This window comes from Mesoplodon densirostris, chromosome 19 (genome assembly GCF_025265405.1).
Source record: "Mesoplodon densirostris isolate mMesDen1 chromosome 19, mMesDen1 primary haplotype, whole genome shotgun sequence".
Classification (NCBI taxonomy): domain Eukaryota; kingdom Metazoa; phylum Chordata; class Mammalia; order Artiodactyla; family Ziphiidae; genus Mesoplodon; species Mesoplodon densirostris.
This window is the reverse complement of record NC_082679.1, coordinates 64545289-64557429: the sequence shown is the minus strand read 5'-3', so window position 1 is coordinate 64557429 and position 12141 is coordinate 64545289. Positions and strand designations below refer to the sequence as shown.

At 52.2% G+C, this 12141-nt stretch overlaps 1 non-coding gene across 1 annotated transcript; it reads right to left on the bottom strand.

Moving 5' to 3' along the window:
• Positions 1-8730: 8730 nt before the first annotated feature.
• On the bottom strand, positions 8731-8892 carry LOC132481053 (U1 spliceosomal RNA). Its single transcript, XR_009530758.1, has one exon. It is a non-coding gene; the product is annotated as a U1 spliceosomal RNA (small nuclear RNA).
• Between the last annotated feature and the right edge of the window lie 3249 nt (positions 8893-12141).

Here is a 12141-nt window from a genome sequence, read left to right as displayed (position 1 = left end):
CTGGAATGGGCCAGGAGGAGAAAGGGGCCCCGTGATGACTGAGCAACAGATGCAGTGGAGGTGTGATGGGGACAGTGGTGGGGCACTCATCCGAAACGGACACTTCCCACCTCCTTTTTTTTTTTTTTTTTTAAGATTATTATTTTTTTCATGTGGACCACTTTTTTTTTTTTTAATTTATTTATTTATTTTTGGCTGTGTTGGGTCTTCGTTTCCGTGCGAGGGCTTTCTCTAGTTGTGGCAAGTGGGGGCCACTCTTCATCACGGTGCGTGGGCCTCTCACTGTTGCGGCCTCTCTTGTTGCGGAGCACAGGCTCCGGACGCGCAGGCTCAGTAGTTGTGGCTCGCGGGCCCAGTTGCTCCGTGGCATGTGGGATCTTCCCAGACCAGGGCTCGAACCCGTGTACCCTGCATCAGCAGGCAGACTCTCAACCACTGCGCCACCAGGGAAGCCCCCATGTGGGCCACTTTTAAAGTCTTTATTGAATTTGTTGTTACAGTATTGCTTCTGTTTTACGTTTTGGTTTTTTGGCCACAAGACATGTGAGATCTCAGCTCCCCGACCAGGGATCATACCCACACCCCCTGCATTGGAAGGTGTAGTCTTAACCACTGGACCACCAGGCAAGTCCCTTCTCCCCTCCTTCTGTCTGTGGTGAGGCTTCTGCTTGGGGCTGCCATGTACAGTGGCACAGACTGTACACTGCACAAAGGCACCCTGGCCTGGACTTCCTTTATCAGAGGACGGGGCACCTGCGTCTTTGTACAGAGATGCTGTCCACTACCTAAGCCTCCTGTGGGACTGTGCCCACCCAGAGGGGGGGCATTTTTAACAACACATCTCCCCAAGGGGAAGACTTTTGTAGTTCTCACCAAGCCACCTGCTCCAGCTATGGCCATGTTAAATATCAGCCCCGAGGTTACTGGCTTAAGACAATTTATTATGAGGGCTGCTGGCTCTGGGCAGTTGGGCTCAGTGGGTGGTTCCTGCTCAGGGTCGCACACAGCTGCGACCATGGGGCAGGTGGATCTAGTGTCCTCTCCCAGCTTCTTGGTCCTGGGCTGGCATGGCGGGACTTGCGAGGGCTGGGCGGGCATCTCTCTCTCCACGCAGCCTCTCCATGGGGCCTTCCAGAGGCTGGCAGTCTTATGGTGATCAGACTTCTTACAGATCACTTCCTCCAGGTTCTATTCGTCCAGCAGGTGCGGAGCGCACCCACCTTCAAGGAGAGGAGCTGTAGGCCCTACAGACTCTGTATGCCTATATGAATCCACCCGGTGCCACGTTGGGGTGGCAGCCCTAGGCAGGACCCAATACTAGGACCTGAAGGGACCTCAGAATGAGCAAAATCCCACCGCTTTCGCAAGCCTCTAGCCTCGTCAGGCAGAGGAGCGTTGCTGGAGGGGCAGCCCGGATCACACGGGGATGTCGCTGTGCCGGGACAGGGTGTCCCGTGCAGGGGCTGGTGGCCCATGGCGGGGGTGGGAAGGTGGGGGCTTGAAATGTGAGGGGAGTTCTGTCCTGTCTTTAGATTCCACCTCTGTTCCATCAGCTGGGATGGACCAAGCCTCACAGCTTCCCAGGTGTTAAGGGCAGGGCTAGGAGCTGCCTCTGTGAGAACGGTGGGGAAGGGGGCTTCCTGGCAGAGGTGGTCGGAGCCTCGGGAACCCACGGAACTCAACTTGTGACAGTGGGAGCAGGTGGGGGGGGGGCGCAAGGGAGAAGGAAGGAGGCTGGGAAGAAGGACCCACACCGGCCAAAGCAGGGAGGCCAGAGCCCTGGGTCCAGGAAGCAAGCAGTTCCCTGGCTGGGGAAGGACCCCCGCTTGTGACCTCGTTGTTCACCACTCCCACCCGGTTGTGCTGGAACTTGTCAGATTGAGAGGAAACGGCCGAGAGGACGTAGACTGTGTCCTTTCAGACGTTCGGCCCTCCTGGAGGGCACCCCGGGCCGCCCCGAGGTGCCAGGGTGTGGAAACACCGACCCCTTGGATGGGGGTAGCCCTGGTCCACGGCTGGTCTAGGGGACTTTGCGACAGGGCCATGCGGAGCCTGGGGGAGGGAGGTCCACACCCTGACAACCTGCTAAGGGGTGAACGCCCGAGTCACCCCCGTGGAATCAGCAGAAGTCCACCTGCCTTCTCCGGGCTTCTCTTCCAGGGGACCTGCAGCAGGCAGCCGTGCTTGCTACAGCTATTTCCTGACCAGGCACCTCTAATCGGGGCTCCTGCGGCTCCTTGGCCTCCCCTCCAACTGCTGGTCACAGAAGCCACAGAGTTGGAAAGGCAGCCTGGGAGGTCTTCTTAGTCCAATGCTCTCTCTATTAGGAAGACGAGGAGACAGAGGCTCAGCGACGGGAACTGTTCGTCTAAAAGCTACGGGTACAGCTCCTCTGGGGTTAACTTTAAGTTTGTTATAGACGCAAACACTACAGAAACCCGAAGTCCTCGGTGGCGAAGTTTCCTCCCTCCCCCTCCATCCTCCTCCCCGTCGGGTCCTCAGAGGTAAACCTGGCTTCTCTCCCGGGAACATCTCCTCTGAGGGCCGGGGAGGACAGCAGTCTGGCTCTTCTTCCGGGGGAAGCTGTGAAATGAAAGCGTCCCCCACCCTCAGAATCATGTATGCACACGGGTAATTGTGCATTTCAGAACAAGAGTGAGGCTTCTAGGGACAAGTTCCCTAAATAGCTGAGTATTGCCTCTCTTTCGAGTTTGGTTTGGTTTGGGTTTTTGAGAGCTGCTGTAACAAATTACCATAAACCGTGTGGTTTAAAACAATAGGAATGGATTCTCTCGCAGTCCTGGGGGCCAGAAGTCTGAAGTCCAGGTGTCAGCAGGTCTGAGCTCCCTCCAGGTGCTCCCGAGTAGAGCCTTCTGTACTGGTCGGGTTTCTCCAGAGAAACAACCAACAGGATGGCTCCATGTAGAGAAAGAGATTTATTCCAAGGAGTTGCTCATGTGACTGTGGAAGCTGACAGGTCCCAAGATCGGCACCCTGGACACCCAGGAGAGCTGTCATGTGGTCCCAGTCCAGAAGCCAGCATGCTTTAGACCCAGGAAGAACTGATGCTTCAGGTTCCAAAGGCAAGAGAAAACTGTTGTTCCAGTTCAAAGGCCATCGGGTAGGAAGAATTCTCTCTTACTCCATGGAGGGTTGGCCTTTTTGTTCTCTTTGGGCCTTCAACTGATTGGACGAGGCCCACCCACATTATGGAGGGCAATCTGCTTACTCAGTCCACCAATCTACATATATATTTTTTAAAATTTATTTTTGGCTGTGTTGGGCCTTTGTTGCTGTGCGCGGACTTTCTCTAGTTGTGGTGAACGGGGGCTACTCTTCATTGCAGTGCGCAGGTTTCTCATCGTGGTGGCTTCTCTTGTTGCGGAGCACAGGCTCTAGGCACGTGGGCTTCAGTAGCTGTGGCTCACAGGCTCTAGAGCGCAGGCTCAGTAGTTGTGGCGCACGGGCTTAGTTGCTCCGCGACATGTGGGATCTTCCGGGACCAGGGCTCGAACCCGTGTCCCCTGCATTGGCAGGCAGGTTCTTAACCACTGTGCCACCAGGGAAGCCCCCACCAATCTACATATTAATTTCATCCAAAACACCGTCAGAGAAACACTTAAAATAATGGTTGACCAAATTGCTGGGCCCAGTCGAGGTGACGAATAAAATTAATCTTCACACCTTTCCTGCCTCTTCCAGCTCCTGGGGGCTCCTGGTGTTCCTTGGCTTGTAGCTGCATCTCTCAATGTCTGCCTCTGTCCTCCCGTGGCCACTGGAAAATCCAGTGTCTCTGCATCTCAAACTTCCCTCTTCTGCCTCTTTAAGGACACCAGTCATTGGATTTTGTAACTTGATCACATCTGCAAAGACCCTGTTTGCAAATAAGGTCACATCCCCAAGTACCAGGGGTTAAGAGTCTGGACATGCCTTTCGGGGGACACTAAATCCAGTGAGGGTGGGCCCTAGATCCAATCACTGGTGACCTTATATAAAGACACGTGAAGACACAGAGAGGAGGAGGCCTTGTGAAGATGGACAGAGATTGGAGGGATGTAGGTATAAGCCCAGATGCCGAGGACTGTTGGCCACCAGAGCTGGAAGGGTTAAGAACGGACCCTCTCCTAGAGCTTTTAGAGGGAGCACGGCCCCGATGACACCTTGATTTGGGGGCTTCTGGCCTCCAGGACGGGGAGACAATCAGCTTCTGTTTTTTCAAGCCCCCCAGTTTGTGGCAATTTGTTCTGGTGGCCCCAGGACACCCAGACACCCTGTTGGTTCCTATTTCTAATATGTTCCTTTTTCTTTCTTACTTTTTTTTTTTTTTTTTTTTCTTTTTGCGGTACGCGGGCCTCTCACCGTTGTGGCCTCTCCCGTCGCGGAGCACAGGCTCCGGACGCGCAGGCTCAGCGGCCATGGCTCACGGGCCCAGCCGCTCCGCGGCACATGGGATCCTCCAGGACCGGGGCACGAACCCATGTCCCCTGCATCGGCAGGCGGACTCCCAACCACTGCGCCACCAGGGAGGCCCTTTCTTTCTTTTTTTAATTGTAGTATAGTTGATTTACAGCATTGTGTTTCAGGTGTACAGCAAAGTGATTTATATATATATATATATTCTTTTTCAGATTATTTTCCATTATAGGTTATTACAAGACGTTGAATAGAGTTCCCTGTGCTCTATGTTAATTACTTGTTGCTTATCTATTTTATGTATGTCTAACATATTTCTGGCCCCTCTAATCTCTATGCCGACCTTGTTCGTTCTGTGTTTTCCATGCCGTTTGTTTCTGTCTTGGGTTTATTGTGAAATCAGGCTAACAAGAAAGTATCTGACTTTTATTTTTTAATTTTTATTTATTTTATTTATTATTTTTGGCTGCGTTGGGTCTTCATTGCTGCGCGCGGGCTTTCTCTAGTTGTGGCGAGCGGGGGCTACTTTTCGTTGCGGTGAGCGGGCTTCTTATTGCGGTGGCTTCTCTTTTTGTGGAGCACGGTCTCTAGGCACACGGGCTTCAGTAGTTGTGGCATGTGGGCTCAGTAGTTGTGGCTCACGGGCTCTAGAGCATGGGCTCAGTAGTTGTGGTGCATGGGCTTAGCTGCTTCGCGGCATGTGGGATTTTCCCGGACCGGGGCTCGAACCCGTGTCCCCTGCATTGGCAGGCGGATTCTTAACCACTGTGCCACCAGGGAAGTCCCAGTACCTGACTTTTTGACCAAAAGAACTAGAATCATCTTTTCTGATTATTTACGCACATGGACAGCGGTGTCTTGGGGCAGCTAGACAGCAGAAGGGTGAAGGTGAAGAGACAGGCCGTGGAGGACCACCCTCCCGGGCCTTCACCATCCCCCGTGCCCCCTTCCCGCCCCCCACGGCTCTGACTCCAGCCCAGAGCTTCCCCGTCAATGCAGGGACCAACGGCTGCCGGTCAGCTAAGACCCCCATCCCCTCCTGCCCGCCTGCCGTGGGACCCTCAGCTGTTTCTTCCTCTCTGTGCTCCGTGACGCAAAGCATGCCCGCAAACCTGGGCACCTGGGTGCCCAGCTTTCTCGCCTGGACCACACCAGTGACCTCCTGCCATGAGTATTAGTTTCCCTTTGCTGTAATTATCACCAGTGTCATGTCTTAACACACACACGTTTACTGTCCCACAGTTCTGATGGTCAGGCATTCAATCTGGGTCTCACAGGGTTATAATCAGGGGATCGCAGGGCTGCTTCCTCTAGAGGCTCCCGGGGAGGATCCTCTGCCTTTTCCAGCTTCTAGAGGAGCCGCATTCCTTGGCTTGTGTCCCCACGCCGCTCCGACCTCTGCTTCTGTCCTCACCTCTCCTTCTCTGACTCTGACCTCCTGTCTCCCTGATACAGATCCTCGGGATGACATTGGGACCCTCGGACAACCCAGGGTTGTCTCACCTCAAGGTCCTTCACTTAATCCCAGCTGCAGAGCCCCTTTTGCCACGTGAGGCCGCACATCCACAGGCTCCTCCTGGGGTCAGGTCGTGGTCACCCTGCCCACCTCCCCAGCCTGCTGTCACCCCACAGTGGCCAGAGTGCCCTTTCTCCAGACGGCAGGCCCTTTCATGTCACAGCCCAGCTCGCCGTCCTCCTGCAGCTCCCCTTGGTGCTTAGAACAAAATCCAAACCCCTCTGTAGGCCCACCGCCCGTGGGAGGTGGTCCTGTCCCCCTGCCGACCCCTCATCACAGCACAGCGGCCCCTGACACCCACGTCACTCCAGCAGGGCCCGTCCTCAGGAGCCTTCCCGCCCTGCCCTGAAGGAGGCCCCGTCCTGCCTACCAGGCTGCCCTGTGTCGTTCATTCACTCATTTATCATTGTCCCAGACTACCTGTGGCTTCGTTCACCTGTTCCTGTCTGTCCTCCTCCGAGGGCCCGCTGTGAGTTCCGTGAGAGCCGAGGCCTCTGTGTGCCCAGAGCGTGCCGACCACACTCACCAATTATTTGTGAAGCAGCGAGGAATTCCAGCAGAGGCTAAAGCCGGCCCGTCGCCAGTCTTGGCACAGAGCATTGTCCAGTTCCCGGCCAGTTATTCAGCCACACAAAGAGCTCTTGGCCTCGGCGGGGGGAGAACAGAGGGGCAGTGTGCTGTGTAGAGGCTCCAGTCTCAGTCTCTGGGTGTTCATTGTGCCACTTCAGCAAATGAGGTTCCCTCCAACTGTAACAAAACGACACTGGGAGCGGAGACGCTGTGCTTCTCTCGTCCCCCCTCTGCCCCCATCATCTGGGAACCCTGCTCGTTTGACCTCCACCCCCAAATCTGAGCTTGGCCTTGGCTACCGGCAGCAGAGAATAATATTTATTGGCGGGGTGCCACAGCTTGGCCGAGCTCTGTAACGACGAGATAAATGACACCCGCATCTTGGCAGTAGAGTGTGACTGGTTCCTCCAGGTGGGAGAGCCTTGGGGAGCCTGGAGGTGGTGATGCTCAGAGACAAAGGGCAGCCACGCCCGGGAGGCGGGCACGGCCAGGTCCCAGCACGTGTGCCATTCCTGCCCTCTGTCCCAGGGACCTTCACACAGTCTGGCGTGGCTGTTAATTACAGCGAGTTATATGATTATCTCCGGAGAATGCAATATTGCATGATTTTGCCTAGGGCTGAAAAGATGTGTCCACCAGCCAAGTAGATGGAAGGCCAGTGAAGCAAAAGTTTTCTCTGGGTTAATAGAAATGGAAAACCTAATGTGAGTTTATTTTCATTTGCTCCCCCAGGGAGGAGCCCTCTGGTGTCCTGGAGACCCCCAAGGTGCCTGGCAAAGAGGCCAAAAGCAAACACCCAAGGAGGAGGACTTGGCTTGCTTTACATGGGAGAGGGTCCACGGTGCCTGAGAGGGTCACACGGAGCCTCCAAGAGGCTGCGGGGCGGGGGCTGCGGTAGGAGTTTGCCATCAGAAGACCCCCACCTACACCACCACTCTTGGTGGGTGTGTGAAACACATTTCACACGGGATGTTCTGCATCCTGGTTAAGCCTCATTTGTATCACATGATGGACAGGTGAAACTGACTCGTGACCATCTCATGGACGGAGGGATCCTGCAAATCAGCTGGTGCCTCATGGTCCACCCAGAACCACGGCCTCGGATGCTCGGGGCATGACCCGCTCCCCTATTCTGGCCTTGTTTGTTGAAACCTGCAGGATCCTATGCGCTAATTCCCAAGGAATGAAACAGCCAGAGGGACCCCAGAATGCCGGACTCTCATTCCAGCGGATTAATGGCTCTCCCAATCCGATTGGACAGGTTTCAGAAGGTGCTTCCCTCCCACTTGACTCCCCTCCTGGTCTTTGGTTCCTCCTGCCTCCCAGGCAGGAGTCCTGGGTTGGAATAAGGGAAACTGCTGAATGCAGACTTGCGGGCCATGTAGAACACAAGCAAAGAGCGTGAGCGGCTCCTGGCACCGCACTTTGGTCCAAAGATCCACCAGTCTTTTAAAAAATGAAATTGACAAACAATAGCTAGTTTGGCTTTGCCTTTTGAACTTGAGGCCCCTGGTAACTAACTGGGCAAAACCTTGCCAGAGAACTGAGGTGACCCCAGAAGGAGCCAGCAGAAGGGGAGGCCGGGCATGCCAGGCGTCAGAGTTGATGTGAGAGATCAGGGGCTGGTCTCAAGATGCCCAGACCGAGTTCCCACAGGCCCTGAGCAATTGTTAGGCAGTCAGGGAAAGTGCAAGCCGTGTCCTGGTTTCCTCCTTACTTTCAACTCCTGCGGCATAAAATGTACCGAAGCCATTTCTTTGGGGATTAAAGGAAAGTGTTGGTTTTCTGAGAAGTTACAACATGTCCGAACTCTCGCCCGCATGTTACTTTGCACGCGCTGTTCCTCTCTGATGACACCTGGAAACTAAGCCCCCTTTCTCTCCCTACTGCTCTGTCATCTCCATCCTCTGCATTTCTATTTAAATTTAGAATCAGGTTGTCAGTTTGCATGTGCACGGCCCGCACATGCGCACAGGACTCCCTCTGGGATTTTGTTGGGTGGCACTGAATCTATAGATCAGTTTGGGACCAATGGACACCTTTCTGATGTTGAGTCTTCCCTCAGTTATTCACATCTGTGCCTCCACCTACTCAGGGCTCCTTAAATTTCTCTTCACTGATACTTTGTGGTCTTCAGTGTCGAGGTCTTGCACATCTTTTGTTCCATTTATTCATTGGCATTTGACATTTTTTTGATGCTCTTATAAATGGTAACTTTTTTTCTTCCCCCAGGGGAAAGCATGAACACAGTCTTCCACTACCACAGACTATGCAGTCGAGTTTCCCACATTTGGGGAAATCGCAGAGGTCATCACATCCGGAGTGCAATGGATGAGCCTCACCCTGAGAAAACCATGTTTGTGATCATGGTATCTCCCCTGCCAGTTAAGTATATAAGTGGTAACTTTTTTTTTTTTTTTTTTTTTTTTTTTTTTTTGCGGTATGCGGGCCTCTCACTGTTGTGGCCTCCCCCGTTGCGGAGCACAGGCTCCGGACGCGCAGGCTCCGGACGCGCAGGCTCAGCGGCCATGGCTCACGGGCCCAGCCGCTCCGCGGCATATGGGATCCTCCCAGACCGGGGCACGAACCCGTATCCCCTGCATCGGCAGGCGGACTCTCAACCACTTGCGCCACCAGGGAGGCCCTATAAGTGGTAACTTTTGAAGATCTTTATTTTCTATTTGCTTGTTGCTGCTATATATGTAAAAAAAATTTGTATGTTAATCTTGTATCCCGCAATGTAGCCACATTTAAGTGTTAATTCTAATCGATGATTGGTAAACTCTTTTGGATTTTCTACATTATGTTGTGTCTGAATAATGAGAACTTACTTTCTCCTTTCCCAAGGCTTATGCCTTTCATTTCTTTCTCCTGCTGTTTCACGCTGGCTGTGTTAAATGGATGGGGTGAGAAAGGATGTCACAGCTTTAGCTATTTCTTCCCCCTTCCCCCCATTAAAAAGCTTATGAAGGATTCTGGGAAGATTGCAGTAGTAACATAGGTTTTGGATATTCCAAGAGCCCCACTTAAAAACAGGTAGTACAACCAGATAGAAAAAGAAAAATTCCCGAGAGTATATGGTGGAGTTTCCCAGGGGCCACGTGACACGCTACAGCCCAACAGATTAAATGCACAAACAGATGTAAGAATCCGACTGTCTTCTTCTTCTTCTTTTTTAATTAAAGTGGTGGGTTTTGTTTTGGGGGGTGTTTTTTTTTGTTTTTTTTTTGTTTTTTTTTCTTTTTTGGCTGCACCATGTGGCTTGCGGGATCTTAGTTCCCCGATCAGGGATCGAACCTGTGCCCCCTGCACTGGAAGCTCAGAGTCCTAACCACTGGACTGCCAGGGAAGTCCCAAGAATCCAACTGTCTTCTATTAATCCAGACATTAAGACATTTGCAAGAACATGAAACAATGACACTCTTCTTACTAAATGTTGTGTTTTCAGAGATATAGTTATTTTTTATTAAAAATTTTTTTTATGTTAACATGTAATAGGATTATTATTGCCATTTTAAATGAATGAAGAAATATATCTTTAAAATAGAAAACATTCCATGGACAACATCTATAGCAAAACAAGGAGCTAAGGTGTTCCCACACAGCCTGGAGCCTCCGTGCATGGGGTCGAGCCTCTGTAGGCCCAGACCATGGGGTGCGGGGTCTGTGCGGAGAGAGTAGAGGGCAGTTACATGTTGAGTGTAGGGCCCCGAACGCCCACGGGTGCGCCGTGCACAGCGTGGCACCAGGCCAGGTTGACATCAGCAGGTGAAGCTGGCAGAGGCGTGGCTGCTGGGATAGTGGGGTGAGTGCGGGGCAACCTGGTCGTATCTGAAGGGGCTGGAATGGTCCAGGCCCTGTGAGCTCTCGAAATGGCCAGCCTGGGCCTCCTTCCATGACAGAGCCCTACATGGGGGGAAAACCGCAGGGCTGGGATCAGAGTTGAGCGGGACAGGGAGTATGGGGACAAATGAGGGAGAGGGTGGGGATGAAAGGGGAGCTGCTGCCATGTGTGTTAAAATAACATGAGACCAACAGAAGAAGTGTGTCTATGAAATAGGAAAAGCCTTTGAACCAGGTCTCCTGCTAAAAGTTCATGAACATTACATTCACATAAAAAGCAACAGAAAGGGCTTCCCTAGTAGCGCAGTGGTTAAGAGTCCGCCTGCCAATGCAGGGAAGACGGTTCGAGCCCTGGCCCAGGAAGATCCCACATGCCGCAGAGCAGCAAAGCCCATGCGCCACAACTACTGAGCCTGGGCTCTAGAGCCCGTGAGCCGCAACGACTGAGCCCGTGAGCCGCAACTACTGAGCCCGCGTGCCACAACTACTGAAGCCCACGTGCCTAGAGCCCGTGCTCTGCAACAAGAGAAGCCACCGCAATGAGAAGCCCGCGCACTGCAACGAAGGGTAGCCCCCGCTCACCGCAACTAGAAAAAGCCCGTGCGCAACAATGAAGACCCAACACAGCCAATAATAAATAAATAAATAAATTTATTTTTAAAAAAAGCAACAGAAAACTATCAAGGTCAAATTCCATACAAAGTTACTACAAGAAAAATGAGAATAAGCAGCCATAAATAAATAAATAAATAAACCAAAAAAAAAAAATTAAACAGAAAAAGAAAAGAAAAGGGACGTCCCTGGCAGCCCAGTGGTTCAGATTCTGTGCTTCCACTGCAGGGGGCAGCGGTTTGATCCCTGGTTGGGAATTAAGATCCTGCGTGCCAAAAAAAAAAAAAAAGGGGAAGAAAAAATTATTTCCTAAGTGAAGACTAAATTAGAAGAAACACAAGAGTCAATAAACACCATAAATAATGCTTTAAGAGAAGTAGAAGGTGAGAAGGAGAAATGTTTTAAAATTCAAAAGGAAACAATGTGGGACGAATTAGTTCAGGGATATTCTAATTCCACCATCCCAGGGGTCCTTGAGACCCCTAGTCCCCTAGTGAGCTCACGGCAGGAATGAGGTCGGCCAAGCCAGAGGCTGGCTTTTTAAACTATATATCTATATATTCTTTCAGATTCTTCTCCCTTGTAGGTTATTACAAAATATTGAGTAGAGTTCCCTGTGCTATACAGTAGGTTCTTGCTGGTTATCTATTTTATATGTAGTAGTGTGTTGGCTTTTTAATACAATAGCCTTTATTGTTTGGAGCAGTCGTAGGTTCACAGCAAAATCAAGCAGCAGGTCCAGAGTCCCCGCTCACCCTGCCCCGCATGGACTTCCTGTACCACGGTCCTGCACCTGGTACAGTCACCCAGGTTTATTCTCTTGCTAGGTTGGGGGTAACTTCTTTTTTTTTAAAAATAAATTTATTTATTTAGTTTTGTTTTTGGCTGCGTTGGTTCCTCTTTGCTGCACATGGGCTCTCTCTAGTTGCCGCAAGCGGGGGCTACTCTTTGTTGCGGTGCGCGGGTTTCTCATCGTGGTGGCTTCTCTTGTTGCGAGGCACGAGCTCTAGGCGCACGGGCTTCAGTAGTTACAGCGCGTGGGCTCAGTAGTTGTGGCGCACGGGCTTCGTCGCTCCGCGGCATGTGGGATCTTCCTGGACCAGGGCTCCAACCCGTGTCCCTGCATTGGCAGGCGGATCCTTAACCACTGCCCCACCACAGAAGTCCTAGGTTGGGGGTAACATCTG